This window comes from Phyllostomus discolor, chromosome 4 (assembly GCF_004126475.2).
Source record: "Phyllostomus discolor isolate MPI-MPIP mPhyDis1 chromosome 4, mPhyDis1.pri.v3, whole genome shotgun sequence".
NCBI classification, from domain to species: Eukaryota; Metazoa; Chordata; class Mammalia; order Chiroptera; family Phyllostomidae; genus Phyllostomus; species Phyllostomus discolor.
In genome coordinates, this window is record NC_040906.2 from 90,211,059 (window position 1) to 90,230,885 (window position 19,827).

The window sequence follows — 19,827 nt, forward strand, 5'->3', positions numbered from 1 at the left end:
CCTGTGCTGGAGAGATAAGCCCTAACAGGGGCTATCTGAACCCTGAGGACAGAGTCATGGGGGCTGGGCCTCAAGAATGGCCCCACAACTGGGCCTCAGAGAGCACAGTAGGAATGAAAACGCATAATTGGGACATCCCTGTGGTGGGAATGCTGCTGTGAGGGGCCTCTTCTCCACCCCCTACCCCCACCAAGACCCACCCATGAACATCTTGTGGTTTCTCACCTCCATGGGTTTCTTTCTGTCTAAAATACCCTCTCTTCCCAGCTTTCTGTTCTGCCTGGCCCTCATCCTCTCCTATCTTCTTCAGGGACCCTCATGAATTACCCTGAGCCAGAGCACCACCCTCTCTGAGCTCCTGTGGAAGTTTTCATGGGTCCTTTATTCATTCAACACTCAGGGAGCCTCCCAATGCCACACAATATTCCAAGTGCTTGGGACACAGGTGCTTGCCCTTGGATGGTGAGTTGCCCCTAGTGTGGTGCCCTGCACAGAGCAGGTGCTCTCCAAATATCTGGTCTAGCCTGATGGGGATCTCTGAGCATCCTTCCTGCAACTACAATGGGTGGCACAAGAAATAGAACTTGGGAAATGGAGGTGCTAAGGTCTTTCAGCATTCTTGGAAGGATCCTTGGATCTATCCAGCATAGATTTGATGGACATCTTTGTGGGGTTCCCCATTAGCTGGAGAGAGAGAGAGATCTGAGCAGAGGACTTTCTGAGAAAAGTAATCTCACAGGGTGATCTGATCATAAATTCTTAACTAGGCAGGTCATGGTGGGTAATGACACCCACAGAAATATTAGCTCCCCAGGGCAGGAAGTGTTTTTCTATCTCATTCACTTTTGTATTCCCAGTACCTAGCATATAGTAGGTGCTCAGTAAATAGTTGTTGAATTAATGCATTTCGATTCTCACCTCCTTCCACCTACTTTTTTTCTCCTCCCTTGCCTGCCTCAGAGCTAGCAGGGTGCTTGTACAGAGGACGTACTCAGTGCACCAACAAATGCATATTTATACCTGGAGTTGCTGAATATTCTCTTTATAGAGCTTATGGCTGTCAGCCTCTTGAGATTTCCCTTTTTCCTGAAGACAATGCTAACCTTTTGGTTAAGAGGACAGGAGCATCCAGGTTGAGAATCTAGAGTCATCTCTTGCTTGGGTCAGAGAAGGGACAGCTGTTGTTCCCTCTCAACTTCTCAAATTGATGCAACATTTATACGCTGGGGCAGAACACATCCATTTCACAAAATAAATACTCTAATTGACTGTCAAAACCAGGTGGTCAGGAGAAGCTGTGTGCCCTGATGTACTCTGACAGCGTTGGCTGGGAGCCAGGTCACGCAGATGCAGTCCTGCCTGACCGTCCGGGGCAGAAGCCCTAGGGAAGGGGCCCCTCACCTGTGCTCACCACCCCTCTCACCCAGGCTTGGTGAGACTCCTCCAAATTTGAGCACAGGGAGCTACTCGCCTTTGTGGGAGAGGGAATGAGGCTACAATTTCTCAAAGTAAGAAACGTCCAACCCTATAGAGAATTTTTATGAGTTTATTTGAGCCAAACTGATGATAATTGCCAGGAAGAAAAAAACTCAATGGACTGAGAAAACACTCTGAAGAAAGGCAGTTTGCAGCTTATTTTATACACTAGAATCAAAGGGGGAGTCGTAAGGGATTACCTGGTAGTAGATTAAGGGAGCAGGAGAAAGCAAAAGGGGCAGTCTCTGGGGTTGGACAGAGTCAAACAGAGACATGTCTTTTACTTTGGTGGGTAGAGGATAGTTAACAACATTTATAGCACATAGAGATGGTATGCAGGGAACAAGATAACAATGAGGAGTTCTGTGGTCTCCTGCTTTGGTGGGAGGTTGTATGCTGAGGAGTCTGGAAAAGGAGATTACTCTGACATTTCAAAGGTATGTTATCTTACCCCTGGGCAGATAACGTAGTTGGTTGGAGCAGTCCTTATACACCAAGGCTGTGGGTTTGATACCCAGTCAGGGCATATAGAAGAATCAAACAATGAATGCATAAATAAGTGGCACAACAAATTGATGTCCCTCACCCCCCACCCACATCCTTTCTCTCTAAAAATCAATCAATAAAAGTATGTTATCTTAGTCAGAAAAAGACAATAGGCATGCTCTGACTTTCCTAAAGTCACGGCAAGACCTAGGACATGACTACAGCTGTGGTCTCCTTTCAGTTAAGAATTTTTATCTAGTTTTAAATTTTTATTGACTTTATTAGGGTGATACTGGTTAATAAAATTATATAGGTTTCAAGTGTACAATTGTGTAATACATCATCTGTGTATTGTATTGTGTGTTCACACCCAAAGTCAAGTCTCCTTCTGTCACCATTTATCCCCTCTTTGCCGTCTTTTACCTCCCACCCCCTTTCCCTTAGTCAGGAATTTTTATGTTCAAACCATCCTCTCTGGTTACTTTCGGTCTCTGAGTTTGTAAAGCTGCCATGCAGGCCTCCCCTGAGCTTGTCAAGTTTAGTATGTTGCCCCTTTCCTCACCCACAAATTCATGGGATGGGGATCTTCAGGATGATTTGGGCAAACAGAGAGGTCATTCCTGCCACCGTGATGACTCAGTGGGTTAAGCCATGTCAGAACCTCTGGGAGCTGAGGCGGTGAGAACGATGGGGATGGTCTATGAAGGAGCAGCACTGAATGGGAAGGCAAGCTGGCAAAAGTGTGCTTGGGGCCTGGGGTTTAAGCTTACAGACTCTGTTCTCACATGGTACCTTCTTTTGTGATGGGGCACTGGGATACACCCATCCCTACATCAAATCTCCCTGCACCCCAGGCCTTGGTACTCTACTTTGGTATAAAGCTGCCCTCCTTTTGGTCCTCTGCTGAAACTTGAACTCTCCTTAGAGGAAGAGTCCTCTGAGCTCAGAGGGATGAAAATGGTGTATTCTCTGAATATTTAACTGTGGCCAGTACCAGAGTGTGGAAAAGGTTCTAAGGGAAGCTGCTAAAAGGGAAGGGTAGATAAAGAACTGGGGGTGGGGTGACCAGAAGCAACCTTTTTTCCAAGGTTGCTCCCCGGCACACAGTTGATACTGTCAAAGTACTAATGTCCAAACCTATGGAGAATTTTTATGGAAATTCATTTGAGCCAAACAGAGGATGTGCCTAGAAGTAAGATCTAAACATAAATTAGGAAAGTACATCCTAAAATGACAGTTTGCAGCTTTTTTTGTCCATTTGGAATTAAGGAAGGAACATAGGAAGATAACAAGAAGGAAGAAAGCCATGTGGGGATTGGTGGACAGGATAGTTAACAAGACCATGTGTTCTTTTGAGGGTGCTTTTGCTTGAGGGGTCTGAAAAGAGGCATTTCAAAGGTGTGTTAACCTGGATGCACAAAACAAGGGACAAGGCTTGTTTAAGGCAAGGATAACCTTTTATTAGGAAAGTTATATGCCTGACACATTGTTGGAAACTGCCCTGCCTGGTTTCAGGGGCTGTAACTCCCCCATGGCTAAGGCTGAGTGAGTGACCTTCAAACCAGAAGCCACTAAGGAGACAAAGATTATCTCCCTGGCAGGGGCACCACCTCTGACCAGTTTACTTGACCCTGGCTGGCCCCAATGCTTGGTCCATTAGCCAATGACGGGTAAGATTCCCCAAGTGGGGAATGATCTAAGACAGGCACGGTTACGTGGGAGGCCCCCAAGGAAGGACTTTGGGGGCTACAGCAAAAGGGGGTGATGGACCCTCGCTCCTCGGCTATGACAAAGCCTGAGTCCTCATTCTGTCTGAGAGAAGTCTCCTAATCTTCTGGCTGCCTTACTTCCCTAGCTCCACCTAAGCCTGAAACAACGACAGAGGGTGGTGCAGCCCTGTGCTGGAAAGGGTAGGTTACCTGGCCTAAGAAAGAATATGTAAAATCCTGTGAAATCTGCTTTGTTTAGAATGCTCTCCATTAAATGATAAGGGTCCAAGCAAGGAGTAAGTTTGTTCCTCAAAGTTTTATGGCTCTTTAGCTATCTGACCCTGACCCAAAATAGGCCCTCAGAGTTCTTTGTTATCTATTGTTTGATCCTTACTGCCTGACAATGATTAATGAGCTTTATCTGTATTCCTGAGCAAAAGGAACTCAATAAAAGCCCATTGAGGAACAGGCTCCTGGCCCTTCTCCTTTGAGACCTCCACCACCTTTCCTCCCCAAGCAGATCATGTCTCGGTAGACTTATTCTCATCCATGGCGGCCAGGGGAGAAGGGGGAGGGCCTGCGGGCGGAGCCCCCCCCACAGCACATAACTTACCTATCATGACCTGCCCAGTTAGGAATTTCAGATCACCTTGTGAGGTTACTTTCTGTAAAATCCTTTTTTTTTTTCTTTTGTCCATGGTACTTAATAAATTTTTCTGTAAGACCAAGTGTCTTGGCATATAATGAGGCCATAGGTGGCCAGTGGGAACATAGGAAGCTGGCCCAGCACCATCAGGGATCATTCAGTGAGCCCAGGAGCACATCCTTCTTGTGTGTCTGTGGGACTGTTGCATTGCCTTTCAGATGGGGGAGATTGTACAGGCACACAGCTACAGAAGTCTGGGCCTCAGACCCTTGCTCTGAATGTGGTGCACATGATGACCTGTAAGGGTTTTTGTTTTTAATTTTTTTAAAGTTTTTATTTATTTATTTTTAGAGAGAAGGGAAGGAGAAAGAGGGAGAGGATCATCAATGTGTGGTTGACTCTCACACAGCCCCAAGTAGGGGCCTGGACCGAAACCTGGGCATGTACCCTGACTTGGAATCTAAGTGGGACCCTTTGGTTCACATCCCATGCTCAATCCTCTGAGCTACAGCAGCCAGATTTTTTTTTTAAATTTAATCTTTATTGTATTTTTTCCCCATTACTATTTAGTCCTCTTCCACCCACCTCCCTCGCTAAGAGGGTTTTAAATTGCAGAATCTCAAGCCCACCCCAGACCTGAATCAGAACCACATTTTAACAAGACCTGCCAGAGATTGCCTGCACATTAAAGTTTAGAAATGCTGGTCTACAGTGCAAACTGTTGGGAATAAGGAAATTAAGAACCAAATTTCCTCTAATAGACAAGAACCACATTGTAGCTAAAAGGAAATGATAAAAGAGACAAAGTACAGTTAAGCAAACATCCTGTGTCTAGCAGACGCTCTCCCCTGAGTAGGCTAGATAAGGAATGCTTTGTAATTCTAATGAGAAAATATAGAAAACTAGCTAGCTAGAGCCAGGAGATTACTAGGGTAATTAACAAACAGCCTGCCTTCCGGCCTTATGCAAAAATGCTTGGTTTGAAATTCCCGTGCGCGGTCTCTGTAAGCGAATTGCTAACTGCCACGTCTGCTTCTGTATAACGCTTGCTTGCCCGCCCCTATATAAGAAAGTAGTTGTACACGCTCGAGGCGGCTCTCGTTTGCAGCTCCTTGTGGGCACTGTGTCGCTGGACACTTTGAGAGTTCGCCCCTGCGCAGGTTAAACTTGGCCAATAAAATAACATCTTTGAACCCCTGAAAGTCTCCAATATTGGTTCTCGCGTGTGCTGGATGCTACACAAATGACAAACGCATAAGTCCTGGAATAGGTAGGCCAAGGCAGATAGCCTATATTGGACCACAGTCATCCTCACTGGGTTGCACTTTAATATCATGCACATCCTTTCCTTTCTCAGAAGTCCTTGTGAGCCAAATAGCCTGATTTAATCTGCTTCTGGATTTTTATAAATACGGAGTAAATGGCTGTCCTTCACAATATTCAATGCCTATTATTATACAAAGCTTCAAGAAAAAATATAGGACTAGTATACTAACCCCTTTCCAGAAACTGGTCTTAATTCTCCTTTTACCATGGCTGCTATTGTACTCAGACACATGAGTCTATTAAACTATCAAATATATTTAAGTCCTACTTTATTTTCCCTCAGTCCATGATTTTTTTGTATTTGGTTTGGTATTAGACTTATTGTTAAAGCTTTTTGCTATAAGCTATCTTTTTTAAAAAAAATTTATTGTTGAAGTACAGTTGTCTGCCTTTTCCCCTCACCTCTCCCCACAACCCCAGCCATACCACCCCATCCATCCATTCCCACCTTCCTCCCCTCATTATAAGCTATGTTAAGTTGCTTTTAGGAAAAGCCAATTGTTCAAGTAAGATAATTGGAAACATCTGTGCTACAGCAGCACATCCTCTCTGTCCCCTTGGTGGCCATCACCCTTTTGTAGCAGGAGCCAGGTCAAGGATCATCCTTTGCTAGATTTTGTTTGAGAAGAGTTTGGAGGGTTTGGGAGAAGGATGTGTCCTTGGTCACTTTGAGGCAGGCTAGTAAGCCAGGACAAGTGAAATGGGGTAACTGAGGCTGATAGTTACTGTATTTTGCTGTGTATAATGCACACCCACATTTTTGGCCCCAACTTTCAGGAAAAAATCTTTCGTTTTAATTTTCTAATTAATTAATTAACTAATATTTAGACACTTGTTTTTTTGTATTATAAAGGAATTTTAGCATTTATTTTTGAACATATTATGGTACAAGAAATTTTATGTAACAAATAATTACAAAACACAAGAACAGAAAGAAGGTACAAGAAATTTTATGTACCGGTAATAAATTCATGATACTTATGCATCATAGAATGCCAAGAACTCTTCACTGTCAGTATCAGAAGTATCATCTTCTTCAATTTCTACATTACTGGGGTCTTCTGAAGAGTCCCTTTCCTCATTCTGGTAAGTTTCACTGTCCTCAGTTTCATCCATGGCATTGTTGATGCCACATTTTCAAAAAATTATTTTATTGTTGTTCAATTACAGTTGTCTGCATTTACCCCCCACCACTCCCTCCCACCCCAGGCAAACCCACCTCCCTCCCTTGCTTCCACCCTCACCCTTGGTTTTGTCCATGTGTCCTTTATAGTTCCTGAAAACCCTTCTCTGCATTGTCCCCTTACCCCTCCCCTCTGGTTATTGTTAGATTGTTCTTAATTTCAATGTCCCTGGTTATATTTTGTTTGCTTTTTTCTTTTGCTGATTATGTTCCAGTTAAAAGTGAGATCATATGGTATTTGTCCCTCATCACCTGGCTTATTTCACTTAGCAGAATGCTCTGCAGTTCCATCCATGCTGTCTCAAAGGGTAGGAACTCCTTCTTTCTCTCTGCTGAATAGTACTCCATTGTGTAAAGGTACCATAGTTTTTTGATCCACTCATTTACTGATGGGCACTTAGGTTGCTTCTCACACTTGGCTATTATAAATTGTGCTGCTATGAACATTGGGGTGCATATGGTCAGTTAATATTTGACAAAGGGGGACGAAGCATAAAATGGAGCAAAAATAGCCTCTTCAACAAATGGTTGGGAGATCTGAACAGCTACATGCAAAAAAATGAAACTCAATCTCCAACTTACACCATAAACAAAAATAAATTCAAGGTGGATAAAAGACTTAAATATAAGTCATGACACCATAAAAGTCCTAAAGGAAAACATAGGCAGGAAATCTCAGATATTCCACCCAGAAACATGTTCACAGATATGTCCCCTAGGGCAAGGGACATAAAGGAAACAATAAACAAATGGGACCTCATCAAATTAAAAAGCTTCTGCATGGGTAAAGAAAACAGCATTAAAATGAATAGAGAACCAACTATATGGGAAAACATAATTTGCCAATGATACCTTGGACAAGGGTTTGATCTCCAAAATATATAAAGATCTCACATGACTTCACTCTAGGAAGACAAAAAATCCAATTAAAAAATGGGCAAAAGACTTGAACAGATACCGCATTTTTTTAATGAGTTCACAACCACTTCCTTCTTGACATCATTTCACAATCTTAGGATCCAATCACAAACCTGGGCGATGGATGCTTTCTTGGTCCTGCCTGTAAGTGTTAAATCATTACCAGCTGACTGTATCCACAATGTCCACTCTTTCTTCATTAGGGCTTTAAAGGGCTTGTTTACTGACACATCAAGAAGCTGTAGTTGGCTGGTTAGTCCAACAGGTATCACAGCAAGTTGGGTTTTCAAGTCTGCTGTGATTGCTTTTGCACTTTGTGTAACGTGGGCTTTGAAGTGATCCGAAACAAACAAAGCTAGTTTTTTAAATAATTCTTCAGGCCTTCATGTCCAGACTTTGTTAAAACAGATTTTCATTCCTTCTTCATTCATCCATCCTTTTTCATGTATGTGGACAATAACACCACTTGGAATCTTGTTTTCTTTTTTTTAGAAACAATTTTTGTAGGGTAAGTGGAGGCAGTCTGGCTCCCTCACCTGGGTGTCTGGGTAGCTAAGGCAAGCAGCGTTGCCATAGCCTTGGAGGGGCCTGATAACTAGTGTTCTCATAGCCCTTAGACTGGGTTTCATAAACTGTTCCCTTAACATGAAGTGCAGAACTTTACATGTGCAGAATTATGTTATGTTATGTAATGTTCTGCAGTTTTCTGGCTTTGTTCCCCTCTAGTACTTAAATAGGTAGGGAATCCCTGCTGGGGGTGATGATGACAGACACGCAAGGGGACAGGTACCACAATGGGTGCCACGCTAGGGAGCAAGGGACATAATGTGTGACATGCAGGGAGACTCGCAGCTCGTCGTGTGTGTGGCTCGCCCACCCATGAGTAAAGGCATGCCAGACATCCCAGTGGCTCCGGGAATATTATTTCATCTGTGTGAATACCATGGACCTGCCTGGTCTTGAAGCATTGCAACACACTTTTAAAGATGGTCGTAGGTAGTAGCTTTGTCCCATCTTCACAACAGGCTAGAACAACAGTGAAATGTGTTTTCTCATGACCACTAGTTTTAACAGCCATGGTCTTTGCTCCTTACACGTGAAGAGTTCTGTTGGATGGCACATCAAATGTGAGTGGGACCTCATCCATGTTGGCGATTCTGGACAGCTCAAAGTTGTACTAAGTCTTTCAAAGATTGATAAGATAAGAATGAAATTACAAAACTTGGTTCTCATAGGCTGCTGAAGTTTTGGGGCAAGTTTCATTCATGTCCTCATACTCAAACCTTCTCTCTTCATAAACTTAAAGCACCATTTAGGTACCTCTGAGAGATCATCAATGCTTTTTTCTCATGCAATCCTTTCACCTTCTTCTTGCATCACCTTGGTCAAAACAGAGATCCCAGTCTGACACTGCTCCAGAATCCAGGTCTTCGCTCTGCTCCACCTCCAGCCACTGTGAGGGTTTCCCTTGCACTGCCTTTTTGTATCTTGGCATCTGAAGAAACTTTTCTTCCTGTTGCCTCCACAGTCTGATGGCACTCTCTGAAGGAGGAGGCCCAAAGTGTCTCTTGGCAGTTCTGTTGCCATGCTTTTTAGCATATTTATTAACTTTTAGCTTAAAGCTTGCAGTGTACAAAAACCATTTCGACATTTCCAAGATATTTTCCAATAATTTCTCCTGCCTAAAGTGTATGAAGAGAAATGTAATGCTGCTCACCCTGTGGTAATGAAGTTGGCATCACCTGTCTTACCAAGTGGATGACAGTCAGCATCACCTGTCTTGCTCTGTGGATAACAATATGTCACTCTTTGTTTCATTTCATTGAACCACTGGCTGAAACTGCTTTTGTTGCAAGTTTAACAAAACCAGTTATTGTATTCCAGGGTATTATTTTGCATACAGATGTCATTATTGCTTTCTAGAGTTACACTTTCAACATATAAGCATAAATAAAAGAATTAAGAACATTTATATAGATACAGAATTAGTACTACCCATGTATAATGTGCATCATTATTTTTCTCTCGAAAACTTAGACAAAAAGTGCACATTATCCACAGCAAAATATGGGTAAACGGCCAAGCAGTTTATAGCCATCTAGTGAATCACAAAATCCTGTCTTCTGTAACCAAGGATACTTGGAGTAAATGGTTTACACTCATCCTAACAGAGGATAAATAGCTTAAACCACCCTGCTCAGGGAGATAGGTAACAAAAATCCAACTAGTGCCACTGGTGCCAACCACACCCAAAGATGGATGAACTCAGGGGATACCATATTTTTCAGACTATAAGGCACACTTTCCCTCAAAATTTGGGAGGAAAAGGGGCATGCATGTAGCTTACCGAATGTAAGTCTGAATGTAGTTTACATGGCTAGTAAATGTAGAAGAGTTTACATTTACATTGGTGAAATATTATGTTATTAAATATTTTACCGCATATTTTTGCCTCAAATTGTTTCCCTGTTTTCCTTCTCTAAAACCTAGGTGTGTCTTATGGTCTGATGCATCTTATAGTCCTAAAAATATGGTAAATCTCATTTAGGCACAGCAGCATAAAGCTGATGAATATGCTGTTGAGATTTTCCACTAAGACCCTAAGACCTCCCCTAAACTGCCAGTCTCTAATACCCTGAAAATAAAGGACCCACCTTGTTGTGCTAGCCCTCTCAGGAGCTCAGCAGTGCCTTTCCCTTACCCCTAGGTGCATTACCTTTACCTCTCTCTCCTAAGCTCCAAGGATCCTTCTTTTGCTTCTGTATCTCATTTCCTGAGCCTATGCAGCCCGGCTGGCTCACTTCTACTGTCTCTGTAACTTTCTAAGTTAACTTTTTCTTATAATTTGAGATTCTGGCTCTGAATTCTTTCTTTGCTGACCTCAAGAGCCACAGTCCAACTTTGCTGGTAATGACTTGGGGTGATTACACTGTGTCCCTCCAAGCTTTCTGTCTACACATCAGTGCCCATCTCACCTGATGAGGGGTCCTTTATATTAGGGGACTCTCCACAGCCTAGGACAGGACCCTGTTCACCAGAGCCTTCAGCTGCCATCTCTCCATGTGCTGCTGCTCCTTTGGTTGGGACCCCAGGCTGGGTGGTCGGCACTCACTCTGCACAGCGTGGGCTATGGAGAAAGTCATCTGAGGCCGCTCAAGATCAGGAGGGTCTCAGCCCAGCCCAGCACAGATGGGGTCAATGACCTCAAAGCTATCTACAAAAAAACTGGTTAGTACACATCCTTCCAGGCCTGGGGATGTGTTTCAGCTTGCTCAATTCTGTCTCCTGGGCTTTGGCTCCCAAGGGGAGGTGGAGGGGAACAGAGTTTGCTACCCCAGAATCTGCTTCTTTGGCGTTATTGATTACGTTAGGCTGGTTAATTTTAAGAAAAAGGCTACATGGGAGAAGCTCTGAAAATGAAGAAGTTTCCCTTTGTAAAACACATTTACATTTGTGAGGGAAATATCCACCTGTAAGGGTGTCTCTCTCACTGTGCCAGGCCTGCCTCATATCAGTGAAGGCCTGAACCAGGGACAACCTTTGCCTTATATGCTATGCTTTTCCTGGTACCTCCCATAGCTGACTCTTCATCCTAATATCATCTTGTTTCTTTAGCTGAAGCCATTTAAGGCAACTCACTTTGGTGAGTTGCTCAGTGTTCCTGAGTCTCTCCCATGTATAAAGGAGGTATACATGTTATTAATCTTTCATTTGCTTTTCTACTGCTAGTCTGTCTTGTGTTAATTTGATATTAGTCTGACCAGAAGAACCTTGAAGGGTGGAGGATCACTTTTCCTCCCCAACAGAGGTAGGGAAGTAACATTTGTTAAAGGTGCACCTTGAGGCCAGTACTGTGCTGTGCTTACTTGACCCTCTTTAGGCCCCACCCAGACCCATCCTGCCAGGGATCAGTCCCATGTTTCAGATAAGGAAAGCATCATGCAGTGAGGAAGTGGCAGAGCTAGGATCCCATATCTGACTCCCATATCTTTTTGATTCCTCTGACTCTCTAGGTGGAGGGCTCCTGTGGGTAGTGGCCAATACCTTTGGTGACATCCTCAGTGTCAAGGACTAGAGCCAGCTTGTTGTGAGGACAGAGTGGGGGGCAGTCCATGTGTGTGACCAGGTGAACCAAGGAGGCCCTTTTCCCAAACACTTCTCACAGCGTGCCCCCACCCCACCTCAGTGAGATATCACCAGCTGTCCCCAGTCTCTCACAGGTTTGTCCACCTGATATTTTTACAGCCTGCAAGCAGGTCTGTGGAATGTCAGGTACATCTTCTGGTTCTACAAGCCTGGTTCTATCTGCTGTGATGCCTGATTCCACTGACATGCACACAAGTGGACCATCATCCTCAGAGACATCCTTAGGCTTTTACTGGTCACTGGCAGCATCTGAGAAGCCAGGTCCCTGCAGGAAAAGATAAGGGAGATCATGGCCTAAGACCTGCTATATATGCCAAGGGCCACACACTGTAGTCAGCCAGGTGAAGGGCCTGCAGGGAAGAGGATGGGCCCTGGGCTTGGTCTCTGGACGCAACAGTAGGACAATGAGACACACTGTCCTGGGTTCAAAGGCAATCTCTCCACTGGCCCTTGGCTTCCTCATCTGCAAAATGAGAGTATATACCTCCTCAGGGGGGGGGGTCAGAAAGTGAGAAATTACCAGTAAAGTGCCAAGTATTTAGTAAGCATTCATTAAAGGACAATCAGACAATCTGAGCAGAAAAAAAATGGTGTTCAGGGAGAGGAAGGCCGACTACTGATAAAGCCAGTTCCACAAAACTACACCTCTAGACAGGCCCTCTCTTCCCCTTTGCAAAAGTCTTCCTGATCCTGGTCCTGGCCTAAACAAACTCTCTGAGAAGCCCTCAGGGAGCAAACTCTGCTCTGGCCTTCCCTTGCCCCATGGCAAGGAACTCCAGGTGGGCAATGAATGCCACCCACCCCTCCTACCTCTCCTCCCCTGTCCCAGTGGCCAGGTGGCTCTGTGGGCACCCTGGTCTGGGAATAAGGAGGCTTGGCCATGCCTTGGCTTAGGAGAGACCATGGAATCTCTTCTTGTTGGACCCCTGCTCCTGCCAGCTCAAGGTGTTTAAAACTCACTGCTTTGAGGGCTGCTGGGAACAGGCCCTGCCCTGTGCGTGGTTTGAGGGGCCCTGGCATGTGAGGGGGTGATGATCCTGATGGGGTTGCAGGGAGAGGGTAAGTGAAGAGAGACCTGGTTTGCCTTTGGATGAGCAGTGAGGCTTTATCTCCTGGCAGTGAGGACCCAGGAAGATTTTAAGAGGCTGAGTGTGCGTGATGATAATAGTTAACATTTGTTGCGGGCTTGCGGGGTTCTAAATGTTTAGAACCAGGCACTGTTCTAAACATTTTAATGATATTAATTCATTTAATCCTCATGGCACATTTTCCTCCATTTTCAAATAAGGAAACTGAGGGGCAAGGCCTTGTGGTCACCCAAATCAGGCACTCCAGGCAAGGCTGGGGCCAAGAGTGCACCCTGGGTCCTAGCACTCTCCTTGCATCCTCTGCAGCCTGTGGAATCCATGGACTGGGTTGATTGTGGAGCCAAGCAAGTATAGGCGAGGGGAGGTGGGAGATTAACATGGGTTTAAGGCCCAATTTTACCATCAGCGCTTAGTTTACTCCTCCTGCTGTCATCATCCCCATTTCACAGATAAGAAAACTGAGGATCAAGCCCCAGCTCTCGTGGCTCAGAGGATTGAGTGCTGGCTTGTGAACCAAAGGGTCACCAGTGGGATTCCCAGTCGGGGCACATGCTTGGACTGAGGGCCAGGTCCCCAGTAGGGGGATCATGAGAGGCAACCACACATTGAAGTTCCTCTCCCTCTCTTCCTCCCTCCCTTCCCCTCTCTCTAAAAATAAATAAATAAAATCTTTAAAGAGAGAGAGAGAGAAAGAAAACTGAGGATAAGGATTCAAACCTAGGCCCTTGTAGCTTCAAAGACTTCTTTCCAAGTGTCAGTCAGCACATACCCAAGGGTCCTACACATCTTCTCCAAGATGTAACATAGTTCAAAAAGGGGTAGAGCCAGGATTGAAACCCCAAAGGCTATTTTCGGTGCATAGCCCTCCTACTCTATTTCTGTTGCCTGGGTGCAGCCTTGGGGGAAGTGGATCAAAACAGAATGGGGATGAGCTGTGTTTTGAAGTCTACCTGGCATCATAATAAGTCTGTAAGTCTTATGTGTTGGGAACCCCTTGCCCAGGCCCAGAGCCTGCACAGTTAATCAGAGTTCAAAGCAACTGCCTGTAGGCCTCTCTGACCTGAGATGAAAAGGCTGCAGAAAGGTCCAGTATCCAAGGTCAAAAAATTTTTTAAAGATTTTATTTATTTATTTATTTATTTATTTATTTATTTATAGACAGAGGAGAAGGGAGGGAGAAAGAGAGAGGGAGAGACATCATTGTGTGGTTGCCCCCCATTCGCCCCCTAGTGAGGACCTGGCCCTCAACCCAGACATGTGCCCTGACTGGGAATCTAACCGTTGGCCTTTTTGTTCACCAGCCAGGGGCCCAAGGTCAAATCTATTGCCTGTGAAATCCAGCAAAGGAAGTGAATATAACACCCTTTGGGCACGCACTGACTGATACTTAGAAAGAAGGATTTTGAAGTTACAAGAATCTAGATTTGAATCCTGAGCCTTATGAGGTGTTCTTATCTGTGAAATGGGGATGATGACAGCAGGAGGAGTAAACTAAGTGCTGATGGTAAAATTGGGCCTTAAACCCATGTTAATCTCCCACCTCCCCTCACCTATACTTCCTTGGCTCCACAATCAATCCCAGCCCATTGATTCCACAGGCTGCAGAGGATGCAAGGAGAGTGCTAGGACCCAGGGTGCACTCTTGGCCCCAGCCTTGCCTGGAGTGCCTGATTTGGGTGACCACAAGGCCCAGCCTTCGCAAAGACCCCTCTTTCCCTCTTTTTGCTCCAGACCCATCTGGCTACTCTGATTCTGGAAGTCGCTCCGTGAGGCTGGGAGTTTCCTGGGCTTGTTCTTCATCCCTGCTGGGTGAATGGACACAGCAGCTGGTCTGGGTTCTGGGTCCAGCTCTGCTGCAGCCACTGTGACCTTGACTGAGACCCTTTTCCTCCTTGGGCCTCCATTTCCCCAGAGATAGAGTGAGGGATTTCAAATGCTCTGAGGAGCCTGAGGTTCCTGCAGACACCATTGTGGTATGAGGGTCTAGACCAAGGGTGGGAATCTAGGTCCCGCCCACCCCTTATATAAAGCAGGGTGGCTCTTACCTGTCTATAGGGGGATCAGGTTGAACACCACCGAGTTAGACATCCTAATAGTTGCCTCCACATATAAAACTTTAATCTGGTTAAATTAGGGCACTCAGGAGTTGGGGAGGATTGGAGCTGCAAAATCCTGTCTTCCCCAGGTGATAGAAACTTCTGGTGGCCTCAATCAAAGGCAATGGGCAGTAGCTCCTGAAGAGGGTTTAGGGGCCCCAGGTGTGTTTGTGGGATAGGGAGATGCCAGCCCAGGGGAGACCATTTTCTGCTGGGGGTTGGGTAGGGCTCTGGGTGACCTCTTGACACAAAGCCCAGAGGGCCACATCTCTGCTGGTGCCCTTTCCTGGATGCAGAGATAATTGAATGAAATAATTGGCTAGACGACACAGGAATACAGTGTTCATGCAAATTTATGCAAATAGAATGTAAATATAGCTGGCCTTAGGCTGGGTGCCCTGGGATGGCAGTTGATTGGGATGAGGTGTTCCTCCCCAACCTTTTTACTTCTGACTTTGCCTTCTGTCTCTGCCTCCAAGGACTTCACAGGGAGAAGCCTGCCATCTTCCCTGTGCATAGTTATTCTCAGCGAGCTGAAGCAGGAGACAAGCAACTATGGATGGCCCACTGTGGGTAGGTCTCACTCTGCAGGAAGGCACCTGGGGCACTGATGGGAAGATTTCAGGCACAGACCCTCTGATTTGTGACAATATTCTCATTCCATAAAAAGGGACAGTGAGACTTGGAGAGGTGCGGTGAATTTTCCATCACACAGGTACAGATGACAGAACTGGAATTCAGTCCAAAGCTGTGTGATTCTAACTCCATGTCCTTTTGCCATTGCTGCTGCCTACTGTGGCATGCTTCCTTATGAGTAAACACCATACCATGCATGTACATGTGGACATGGAAGCGGCTACAGCCTACAGACCCCTGCAGTGGGACTCAGACCCTCCTAAATGTGTTACCTCCAGGCCACCTCTCCATTTCAAGACCTGAGGCCTGGCACTTGGTAAGTATAAATGCATGAAAACACCCTTTTAAGGTCGTACATAAAGTCTATTTCAGCTACTAGGGGTATTTGTTGATCTTTCCCTAACTTGGCTTCGTCTAGGTCAGACCATAGTCTGTGCATAACTGGGGTAGGTTTTTTTTTTTTAATTTCAGGAAATGGATGATCTATTGATCAGTCATGGGAAAGACATTCATCTTGGGATGGGGAGTTAAGAGGCCTTAGAACTGGGCAAGGGGGTGCCCCCTGTGCCTGACTGCTCAGATGTGGAGGGGCAAGAGTTCCCATTGGTGGGGGTTGAGTTGTGACTTCCTTCCTCTTCCTTCCTGCCGCCACCTGGTCCACTTGATTCCCCCTGGTTCTGGGGAATCAAGGAGGCGCAGGCAAGAACTAAGTGGAGTCATAAGGTCAAGCTGAGGTCTGTGTGAACTGACAGTGATGGACTTGGGTTAACTCCAAGCTTTGAGGGCTATTTGCTTAGAGTCATAGTTGGCCTGCTCATGCTGTGGGCAGTCAGGGATCCTGTTCCCTCTGCAGAACAAGTGGAGGCATTCATGGTCCCCACTGGAGAGAGCTATGCCCAAACAAGTAGGCATGTGGTTGTCTCACGTAGTCATTTGTAATGTAGTAGCCAGACCAGAAGCTAGAAAACTGGTCTCACTTAAGAGGCTTTGGAGAGAGGTTTTTTGGGAAATATTCAGAAATAATGGTGGTAGGGGTGGTGCGGGTATACTCTGAGAGGTGATAACTTTCTGGGTAGGTGGTGGTAGGGGTTTGTGTTATGATGATTCCAGCATAGGTACTCAAAAGCAAAGGTACTCTTTTAGGGGGTAACAGGCTGATGGGCTCAAAGACCCACATTTCCCAGCCTGGCCTCTGGCCTGGGACTGGGTAGACATAGTGTCGAAAGACCACACCCACAGAGGGCAGTGTGGTGGTGACTAAAGGAATGGCTGGAGTTGGCAGGGGCTGGGAAATCGGTGGCACTGGTGGCAGTACAGGGTCTCCAGGCTCAGCAGCCAGTCTCCTTCTACCCTCAACCTTAGAGCATTGGGATTTCTTCCTAAACAATATTTACTTTGGAATTGACTGGTTCCCCAAGTGAAAGAAAACACAACTTTTCACTTCCCCAGGCTTATTACACAGGGAAAAAGTAAAATGAGGGACAAAATAACATGCTGAATGCCATAGCAGAGGCCCAAGTCCTTGGCAGAGGGCAAAAGGAAGCTGATGGCAACATGGTGAGCCTGGCTGCAGGGGCGGCGCTGGGCACTGGGCATCTTGCCCGGGCGGGGCAGAGGTTGGAAGGCCTGAGCACTTAGCTGGGGTGGAGGCCCAGGTCGTTCCCTGACCATTAGTGAGGTGAGTGGCTACTGAAAAATTCACCACAGGCCTGGGTAATGCACTTTGGAGAGGAGCATCCCTCAGGTTTTCAAATGCATGAGTTAGCCCTGAAAGGTAAGTGGGAGTTGGGCAGGGCTGTCTGGTCTTTGGAAGAGGAGAAAGGGAGAAAGACACTGGAACCCACCCCACATAGCCCTTCTCAAGAGTGTATTTGAGCCCTGACCAATGTGGCTCAGTTGGTTGGGAATCCTCTGACAAAGTGAAAGGTCGCTGGTTTGATTCCTGGTGAGGGCACATACCCAGGTTGCGGGTTCATCCCTGGTTAAGGCGCATATGAGAGCAACCAATTAATGTTTCTCACAGTGATGTTTCTCTCCTCTTTCTCCCTCTCTTTCCCTCTCTCTAAACAAAAATAAACGAAATCTTGAAATAAAAGATTACTGTTTGAGGCAGTGACCCTGAGGTGTGGTTCCCTCTTGAGACTCAGGTCTGGGAAGCCATTGTTGACTCTCCTCTAAGGCTCTGCCTTCTCACCTTGAGGGTGTTCCACCATGGTACATGCCCTGAAGGCAGACCCACATTCTCCAGTCTCTTTCTTGAGCCAGACGTCTTGTCTCAAATACTCTAGGGCAGAAGTCCTACGACAGTGGAGGCAGCCATGGTTCTTCCTACGCCCCATGTTGGGCCCCCTCACCTGCCAGCTGACCATCGTGGGGCTGCTGGGTAGCTCTTGTCTGCCTGGTGCTTCACTTTCATTATCACTAACATCTTCAGTGCCCTTTTAGGAAGGCCCTCCCTATGCTGATTTCTCAGTTGAGAACATTGATTCTTCAGCAGTGGGAATGGAGTGAAGTCCTGTTTATAGAGAAGTTCAAGAGATAAAGATTTTAGCCTTAGTTGATAGGCTTAAGTGATTAATGCACGTGGAGAGCTGTTATTCCAGTAGCTGGAATGTAAGGCCACAGGACTCCAGGAGTTTGACAAGCAATTCAACCTTTGTGCCCCAGGGTGTCTTCAGGATGTGGAGATGGTATCTGAGCCATTGAATACCAGGGAGGGAACACCCTTGACTCAGATAAAGAATTGTTGATCAGCCCTGGGTGGTGTGGCTCAGTGGATTGAGTGATGGCCAGAACCCAGGGGTTGCTGGTTGGATTCCCAGTCAGGGCACATGCCTGGGTAGTGGGCCAGGTCCTCAACAGGGAGCATTCAAGAAGCAACCACACATTGATGTTTCTCTCCTCTTTCTCATTCCCTTCTCCTCTCTCTAAAAATAAATAAATAAAATTAAAAAAAATAAAATAAAATAAAAGGAATTGTTGATCAATAGGTAAAGAAGTACTGGACTGCAACTTTTTATCCAATTAATCTTTTTTCCAACCCCCTTACCTACCCTTTTTTGTCCTTATAAAAGGTTGGCTTGAAATGAGATAAGATGGTTTTTGAGGGTAAATAATCCGATGTTTTCTCAGATTGCTGGCCATCAGAATAAAGCACCCATAAAGATTCAATCCTTGTTTCTACTTACTGGTTCTTGTATTGACAGGCAGCACAAATGCTGGCTTTTGCAGTTTCAGGGTGGTGGGCTGTGCTTTATGAACTGCCAAGCTCAGTGTGGTGTGAGTACAAATGAGGCCTCAAATCTTTTTTTGCTGTGGGAGATGGCACCTGGTTGTGGAGCTTCTCCCAGGCTCAGAGTTTTTTCTTTTCTGTTGGCAAATATTCATATTTGAAAGCTTTTGTTCAGTGGCTGATTTGTCAAATGGGTATAAGTCGATGATGTTAAAGCTTTTTCACCCTGACTTAGTACGTACATACTCAAATATAAATTACACATCTGAGTATGTAATGAAGTCTCCATAAAAACCCAAAGGGAGGGTTTCAGAGAGTTTCCAGGTTGAGGAACCAGAACACTTCCAGGTGGCACCATGCTGGGCCCCAAACTCCTCGAGGACAGAAGCTCCTTTGTTTGGGACTCACCCTATGTATGTCTTCATCTGGTTGTTGATTCGTATCCTTTAATATCATTTGTAATACACCAGTAATCTAATGAGTAAGTGGGTTTTCTGAGTTGTGTGCTTTAGCAAATTTATGAGACCCAAAGTATGGGGAGGGGGGTCTATAAATCTCCAATCTATAGCTGGTCAGTCAGAAGCACAGGTAACATCCTGGACTTATGATTGGCATTTGAAATGGAGGACAGTCTTGTTGGAGTGAATGCTTAACTTGCAGAACTGGATGCTATTTCCAGGTAGATACAGTCAGAATTGAGTTGAATTGTAGGACTCCCAGCTGATGTATGAACATTGCTTATTTGTGGTATGGACAAAACCCCACCATACATTGGAATTAGGTAGCAGAATCTTAGCCCGCTATGGGCCAGCCTGTCATTATTCTTTGTTTACTGTTTGCTAACTTGGCCTACATATTTTTCTTTAGGCTGGGAAACCAGTAGGG